Source organism: Megascapheus bottae, chromosome 1, assembly GCF_031878675.1.
Source record: "Megascapheus bottae isolate mThoBot1 chromosome 1, mThoBot2.hap1, whole genome shotgun sequence".
NCBI classification, from domain to species: domain Eukaryota; kingdom Metazoa; phylum Chordata; class Mammalia; order Rodentia; family Geomyidae; genus Megascapheus; species Megascapheus bottae.
The window spans coordinates 51019559-51028626 of NC_143509.1; the positions used below are offsets into that span (position 1 = coordinate 51019559).

Consider the following 9068-nt stretch of genomic DNA (forward strand, 5'->3'; position numbering starts at 1 on the left):
TCTTAGCTGGGCATTTTAATTTCTATCATAATGACCTTGAGCACTGGAGGGAGTTGTATTCTGAACTGAGAAGTAGACAAGATAGAGGCACCTTCAAGAGTTAATTCCTGTGTGAGGCTTTGACTTGCTTTCCCTTGGACTTAATACGAACCCTTCTGGGTTTATTTATACAATTCCACATTCAGCTTCTTAGCTGCCAAAGGCAAACCATTTGCACATGTGCTTTTCCCCTGACCTGTCTTTTCCCAGCGCAGGACCTCTAAGGAGCCAGCCTTGACTTTGCAAGCTGTTGAGACTGCAAAAGAGAAATCTAGACCAGGTGCAAATTTAGATCACCATTCCTTGACCTTATCCACTCAGCAATCTGATCCTGGACTCTCTCTCCTTGTGCATCTGACTTGGGTTCCCAGTCTCACCTTCCTTATCATCAAGATGCAATCCAAGTTCTGACCTCATACTCTTTCCAGCTGTGCCTTTAGCTCACTGCCTTAATTCCATGAGTTCTTGAGCAGCCTTTCCAAAGGTGGACTTCTGAGTCCACAGAAGTCACATTAGCTAAACTCGTCCTTTTACTCTGTCTTTGGGAAGGTAGTTCAAGAAAAAGCTTAGGCCAGGAGTTTGGCCTAGTGGTAGAGTGCCTGCCTAGCAAGCACGAAAACCTGGGTTTGATTCCTTGGTAACACATACATAAAAAAAAAAAAAAGCCAGAAATGGTGCTGTGGCTCAAGTGGTAGAGCTCTAGACTTGAGAAAGTCCAAGGACAGTGCTCAGAGCCTGAACAATAAGCCCCAGGACTGGCAAAAAAAAAAAAAAAAAAAAAAGAGCTTGGCCTAGAGCCTCTTAAGTCATATGGATAATTTTTTGACCACTCCCCTTGAGTGACAAGTCCTTTGAACAGATGATCTTCAAGTTTGTATGTCATTAACTCTAAGGTTCACAATTTAAATAAACCAAATAACTAAAATTAATAGAAAGTTACTGAACTAAATATGTTGGGGAATTAATTCATTGTTGGACTGAATTTGAACACCTTTCTCTCACTACAATTTCAAATTTTAACTTTATTTTCCTTTTCTCAGTCTGATTTTTGGTAAATTATTGCTATAATAAATATGGCAAACAGTATTAATTTGAATGCTCATCAAATTGTTCCAAGAAGAAATAATTATCTCCAATTGTGAGGCTCAGAATAATTAAAATAGGATAAATACTACTGAATAAATTTTTGATTCTAAAAATATATTAAGGTTTGAATTAGCATAAGAAAGCACAACAGCAAATGTTTAAATGAACAGTTGTAAAATTTTATATCATGAAAGACATCATTTCCATAATTCTTTGACCCCTGACTTTAATAATGAGTTTCACTTTAAATCATTTAAAAATGATATGTTATTCATGAGAAATGATAATTTTGTCGAGCATGGTAGTTCATGCCTGTAATCACAAAAAAGGTCCTATCTCCACAAGTAGTCAAGCATAGTAGAACATACATGTTATCTGAGTTATGTAGGGCACACAAATAAAAGTTGTGCAGTCCAAGCACAAATGCAAGACCTCCTCCTCAAAATAACTAAAGCAAAAAATGCTAGAGATAATGCTCAGTTGATAGGGATCCTGAAAGTCAAGTTGGAGGCTCGAGGAAGGAAGGAAGGAAGGAAGGAAGGAAGGAAGGAAGGAAGGAAGGAAGGAAGGAAGGAAGGAAGGAAGGAAAGAGGGAAAAAGAAGGAAGGAAGGAAAGAGGGAAAAAGAAAGAAGGAAAGAAAGAAAGAAGGAAAGAAGGATGGGAGGGAGTGACAGGCAAGAAGGAAGGAAGGAAAGAAGAAAGGAAGGAAGGAAAGTTTTGATTTCTAAAAAACTAGGTACTTTGCATTTGCCTATCTTTTCAATCTAAAAATCTCCATCCTATCCTTTGTTCATTAGCATGATGTATTAACTGTGCAAAGTAATGCTTATCATTTTGACTATTTTAACTTCTATTTCATATTCAGTGAGCCATTATTAGAATACTGATGTTCCCAACTTGGCTTAAAAAAGCCTTATTTGTATTGCTGCTATGGTGCAGGCACCTCTCCTGGTCTCATGCTTTATCTGCCCTGAGCCTGCCATTGTTCTTGAGGTGTATGTTTATGCATCTTAGGTTCTCTGTGCTTGCTCATGCTGTTCCTTGCAGCTGGGAAGATGTGTGCCCTCCTCTTCCTAGCTCTCTCATACATTGGCACAGTGATAGTGTCTCCAGGAAGCTTTCCTCATCAGCTAGTGTAATAAGATGCTCTTTACTCCCTGCTCTTGGAGAACCTGAACTTCATCCTTCCTTTTTACATCTGTATTTTCTGATGGATAGCATCTACAATGACATGTGCAGTATCTGTGCTGCATTTACTATTTGGCCAGACCTAAAAGGATATAGATAGATAGATAGATAGATAGATAGATAGATAGATAGATAGATAGATATGTATATATTCATTTGAAAGCCGGGAAGAGTGCAAAGATTCTTTGATGGAAAAAATAAGGCGCAGAACACATATATGACTCTCTTGATATCATGAAATAATGAAATAATTTCTGCAGAATCTATTCCTTCTGCATTTCTGGGCCAGGTCCTACCCTCTGTGATGTACCATTCTGACTGCTGCTAGTTTATGTATGCTAGTAAATTTGAAAGAGTGGAGTTAAGCCAGATGCTCGTGGCTTATACCTGTAATCCTAGTAGCTTCAGAAGCCACGATGGGGACGATTATAATTCCAGATCAGCCTGGGAAGAAATGTCCACAAGACATCATCTCGGTGCAAATGGGATATAGTGGCATGTGTCTGTCAATGTAGACATTTTGGAAAGCAAAACAAAACAATTTAAAAAAAAAATAGGATAGGGCCGGGAATTTGGCCTAGTGGTAGAGTGGTTTCCTAGCATGCAGAAAGACTCGGGTTCGATTCCTCGGTACCACATATATAGGGGGAAAAAAAAGGTGGAAGTAGTGCTGAGGCTCAAGTGATAGAGCTCTAACCTTGAGAAAGTCCAGAGACAGTGCTCAGGCCCTGAGCTCCAGCCTAGGACTGGCAAAGAAATAGGATAATGGGAGCCAGGCATGGTGGCTCATACCTATAATCCTAGCTACTCGGGAGGCTGAGCTCTGAGGATAGCAGTTCAAAGCTAGCCCAGGCACTGAAGACCGTGAGACTCTTATCTCCAATTAACCACTAGAAAAATGGAAGTGGCACTGTGGCTCCAGAGATAGGGTGGTAGCCTTGAGCTGAAGAGCTAAGGAATAGCACCCAAGCCACCCCATGATTCCCTGCCCCCCCCAAAAAAGAAGAAGATGGCAGTTCAGGTGCACAATTGGACTGGAAGTGATACCCTATCTCATAAATAACCATTGCACAAAAGAAGGAATGGAGGTCTAAATGTGCAGCTCTCTAGTAGAGCATCTGCCCAACATGCATGGAACCCTGATATCAAGCCTCAATACAAAATTAGTCAAGAGAAAATTAAATACCTACATACATGCATATATTTGATAGATTTATTTAAAATTTTGAAATAGAAACACAAACTGAAAACTTTGATGAGAACTCTACAACTAGGTAAATAAAACAATGTCTAAGTGACGGTACATACTGTAGCAACCAAATGAAGAGGAAGCTACTTCCAAAACTAGAATGACTTTACTGTATCTAATTTTGGTACCTGGTATATTTTTATACATGTTTACTTATTTATTTGAAATAGGGAAGGGAGGGAGTAAAACAAGATGATTGGGAGGGATAGAGGAGGGAAAATGGAAGAAAAACACGGGAAGGGGTATCAATGTTCAAAAAGTAATGCACCCACTACCTGACGAATGTAACTAACTCCTCAATATGTTACCCCAACAACAAAACACAATCTAAAAAAAAAAAAAACTAGAATGACTACCAGTATTTAAACCATGTGGTAGATAATGTTGTGATCCAAATAAATGTACAAATGTTTTCCTCCAAGCCAATGCATTATTTATCAAAATAAAGCTAATGACTCAGTCTACTTATAAAATCTCTAGGGCCATTTTGCTAAAAGCAAAAAGTTATCTATGGTATTCATGCCAGATATCAAATGGTTGGAGAAACCATTGTGGCAGGTTGTTCTGAGGCTTCATTCATCAGGAGTTACAATAACATTTATTATTTGTTAAGAGGCAAGATTTCCAGTTGCCCTAAGAAATTGAACACATAAGAAACTTGGGTAAATTGTGCACCAAGGATTTGGGGTGTCCATGAGTAATCAGTAAATGCCTCCACATAGCACTTTCGAAGTCTTGCAGTATTGCCTAGGCAATTGCACAGAAGTTGATGTGGCTGTCAGGAAGACCCATGGCGCCCTTTCCTGCTGCACTTGTCTGTCATACTCCCCTGGGGACCCTCATAAGACCACTCATGGTGCCCAAGAACCACTTTCACTTCCCTGTAACCAGTTGGTGCTCACTTCTGTAATGTACAGAAGGTGATGTACAGAAGGAGGACAGATAAAGGATACATTTACTTTTGAGCAGTTTTATCCTTTCCTGACCCTCCCCCTCCTGCATACAAAATTTTAGAGTTCATTCACAGCACAGTGTCCAGTGAGTATTGTTGCTGAATTAGCTCATGCTTTGTCCCAATGTTTCTGTGTTTCCCCGACCCTCTCCAAAACAGATACGTTACAGAGAAGACAAAAAGTACAGAAATCAAAAACAGTGACAGAAGGTGGAAAACAAACTCCCAAAAAAGTAAAATTTAAAAAGAAAAACTCTTGTTTCTATTCCTTGGAGTTCATTTTGCTGCAGATCATTTTCTATGAGCATATGCACATGGCTATGGAGCCTTTGTGATTCTCTCCTAAGAATGTCCTTCTTTGAAATGTACCTCTTTCTGTTCCATCTTCTTTTTTTTTTCTACACTGATAATCAGTACCCTTGTTTCTGTTTGGCCTTGAATTAAAAATCTGACACATCCTTTATCTATTTAAGATAAAATCACAACACATTCCTCTAGGAATCACATTAACAGCTCCAAACAACAGATTTTCCCCTCTTCACTAGTTAAATCAGTAACATTCACAAGACTAACCTTTTCTTTTTAAGTACAAAGACTGACTTTGAATAGCAGATAACTAATCTTGACTATCTACCATTGAGCAGTGGAGGTGAGCAAGGCAAGAGCACTGCGGAAATTGCATTCTCTGTAAAGCTCAGTCCCACAAAGGCAAGGCAGCCTCTGAGCGTCCTGCTCCTGGGTGGTATACCAGCATGCTTCTTTCTCCCTGTTAGTTTTATGAGGGTCTTCTCTCGACTGGCTCCACTTAACCTGGTCTTCCTGGCTCAGGATGGCTATTTGAGCTGGACTGTGATGTTTGTAGTTCCAAGAGCATTAGCTGAGTCCAAGGGAAACACACAGTTAATAGACATCTTCTCATGGTATGAAGATCGTTCAGCAGTTCACACATAGATACATATGCTATGATAGGAGACAAAGCTTTGGTCTTCTTTAGAGAACACTGGCGGTGGCTATCTCTTTTTCATGTGGGTCCTCATGTGTGCAGCAATTCCACCCGCTTTTTCTGCATTTTTCTTATTCTGACCAAAATAATCTAGAAATTCTCCATCGGGTCCAATCAAGCACATTATTATTGTAGACCTCATCTTCATCCTTGGTACCAGGCTAACACTCTGTTTTGGCTACTTGATCGAGCTCCCTTTTGGGGGCCAGTCCAGCCAATAAGCTTGGGAGAAAAATTCTTTCACATAATCTGCAATAGCTTCTTTTGTATCCCTTTCTGGGTCAGTGGTGATGAAAAGTGGAGTTCAATTTGGTAGAGTTGGAATATTATCTATTTCATCCACAACTTGAATCATCTCATCTAGTTCTTCTGGACAGATATCAGAGCAATGGGTGAATTGAAATTAAACTAGCACCCACTGACCCAAGTAATCCTTGTCAGTTTTGGGCTCTCGAGCATGAGTCGTGAGGGAAAATGCTCCCCCAAGTAAAGGCTTTCCAGTGCTTCCCTGCAGTCCCTTTTTGAGGTACTTCATTCCAGCCAATAATGCTCCTCTGATGGCAAAGACTTCCAAGAAACAGGCCCGGGCTTCGAGGGTCGCGTGGGGTCCTGGGGTCCCCCAATTCCTATCCTGGGGATCCCGTGGACGGCTGGGTGCTGAAGGGCCGGCTTCCCAGGGTGCCACCAGCTAGGACAGAGGCTCCCGGCCCCTCCACCTGCCTCTGGCTCATCCAGAGTTTCCTGAGCCTCCTCTCTGCCAGACCCCAAAGTCTGCTCTGCAGAGCAGGCCAAAATTGGATCCTGAAAAGCTGCATCACTCCCCTGGTTGCTCGGGCCAGCCCCGCCAAGAGCTCTGTTCCAGCTTCTTTTTCTTCCCACGCCCCTCCCCATATTCTTCTTGGGTGATCAAACCATCACAGTGTATAACACACGAAACATTCCCCAGCACCATCTAGCCCTAGTATTATTTGGGCAAATTGTCATGACCTATTTGTTCAATGACCTATTGGTTCCTTTCTATGATTTTCTGTGTGGTTTCTATGGCACAATAAGGAGCTTCATCAAGATGGTATTGTCAGAAGGGTGTCTTCCTCAAGGCCTGAAATACCTGGGGGGGGGGGGGCGGGGAAATGTGGCAAATGGTGACCAGTACTAGCATAGGAAACTATATAAATCACGTGTGCTATTTTTCCATTCTGCCTAACATGGCTTGGGTTATTCCAAAGTTCTTAAATCCCACTCATAGTCCTCTGGTAGGAAATGTGTTTGAGAGACTCTAAGTAGGAAACGTGCCTGGTATGCCCTTACTGCAATATGGGATAGCTCAGCACTCCTTGCTTTCCAAGTTATCAGTATATGAAAGGACAGCTTTGATCCCAGCCTTTTAAAAAAGAATCTTCAACTTGCAAGACAGAGTCTGTGGTCCCTGGAGGATGAAAGTAAAACTGCAGTGCTGTGAAAATATCTGAAAGCAGGTGTGGGGCTCTGTGGGTGTCAGCTCAGGACAGGCTCAAATCTCTCTTAATCAATAGCTAGTTTCAACTTAAAAAAAAATGTGTGAGGCTCAGCCTATGAGAACATTTCAGAAACCTAACCCCTGCAATGTGGGTCGCACAATGTGCCTTTCAGCCTCTGACATCATTTCTCATTAGGGGCACCTCATGCCAAAGGATCAGTTTGTTGTGGATAAAAAGATATGATTCTAATCAGAGGCACCTAGTTTCAGTTCATGAGACAATTATTGTTTGCACAATGTAGGCACTACCCACCCTAAGCTCTGAACTATACCTGCACCCTCCATCTTATCTGTGCATGTTGTCCCTCATAGCCCACATAGAAATGAGGAAACTAACAATATTAATAACTCAACTCCTCATCTGAAATGCTGCCTGACACATAGTAGGCATATTTAAATGCTGGTTGGGTGGATGGCCGGATGAGAATCGAAGAATAATGGACCTGGCTTTTAATAGCTTCTGATTTCAGAAGAAAGGCATTCTGTAAATAAGGACCCAGGGCTATTAGCATTGACTGGCTGTTGTTCAACCTCATATCTGGTATTGTTCTAAACTTGTAAATACAGTCTGTACACTTAGAGGCCCAAAGGAGCTAAGTGGACTGCATTTATACTCCATGTAAATGACTTCTAAAATAATAATAACAATGATAATGGTAATAATAGCCTCAGCATGATGGCATTTCTTTCAGTCTATAAAGCACTTTCAAACCCATTAGCATATTAACTCCACCCAAAAACCCTGGGCAACAAATATCATTATCTTCAGTCTGAGCAAAAACTGAACTTAGAAAAGATGCATGGCTTTCATAAAGTTCCATATCCAAAAGAAGTGCTACAGGATCTCCAAATGACCTCTTTCAGGAAAGAGAACTCCACCATATTCTTTGAGTGGGTTCTTTGTTTTTTTTTTTAACCATGAGTAATTGTACACAGGAGGTACCATTTAATAAAGAAGTTAATGAATACAACGCATCTTAATTACTCTCACCCCTTGAACATTCTCACCCCCTTTCCACTCTCCGCTTCCCTTACTTTCCTTTTTTATTTTCTTTCTTTATTATTATTTTTTTTTACCAGTTGTGGCCTTGAACTCAGAGCCTGGCACTGTCCTTGAACAGTTTCTGGTCAAGGCTAGTGCTTTGCCACTTGAGCCATAGCACCACTTCCAGCTTTTTCTATGTATATAGTACCAAGGAATCAAACCCAGGGCTTTGTGCATGTGAGACGAGCTGTCTACCACTAGGCTATGCTCATGGTTCTTCCCTTACTTTTTTTAATTTTGTAGTATATACAATGAATTCTTGACTGAATTTTGTCCCACTTCCCCCTTTATTTGGCTGCGCCTTTCCCCCTTGCACAGACCTCCACTCTTTTAAGTACCCTTGTGCTGATTTTACTGGACTTTACCTTTGTCTTCCTAGAAAATTTGAGCTTTCCATCCAGTCTACTACACTTGAGTTAATTCATTTGTAACCACTTGTATACCACTCAAAGTGTTAAGTAATCGATTTATTGGCACATTCTAGATAACAGAAATTGGAAAAAAATGCAACTTCATATCTCTGTGTTTGACTTGCTTCACTTAATGTATTTCCATAACAAATGGAGCAATATCATTCTTTCTGAAGGATAAATGAAGTTCCATTGTGTGCGTGTGCGTGTGTGTGTGTGTGTGTGTGTGTGTGTGTGTGTGTGTGTGTGTGCTGCATTTTTCTCAATCCATTCATCCACTGAGGGGCATCTGGGCTGATTCCATATCTTGGCTATGGTGAATAGTAGTGCAAAGGCCATGTTTGTGGCCGTAACTACTGTAACCTTGCATGTGATCTACTGGGCAAAGACTTAGGGATGTTTTCTTTTTTATAGAAATAAGAATTCAGTTTTGCAAAAACTGGAAGAAAACAAGAAAAGAGGTAACACTGTTCAAAAAGAAATGTACTAGTTGGGCGTGGTGGCTCACGCCTGTAATCCTAGCTACTCAGGAGACTGATATCTAAGGACCAAGGTTCAAAGCCAGGCAGAACACAAAAG

At 40.8% G+C, this 9068-nt stretch overlaps 1 pseudogene; it reads right to left on the reverse strand.

The window, feature by feature from the left end:
- Window positions 1-5525: 5525 nt before the first annotated feature.
- Window positions 5526-6333, reverse strand: LOC150069131 (cytochrome c oxidase assembly factor SCO1 pseudogene; annotated as a pseudogene).
- Window positions 6334-9068: the final 2735 nt, after the last annotated feature.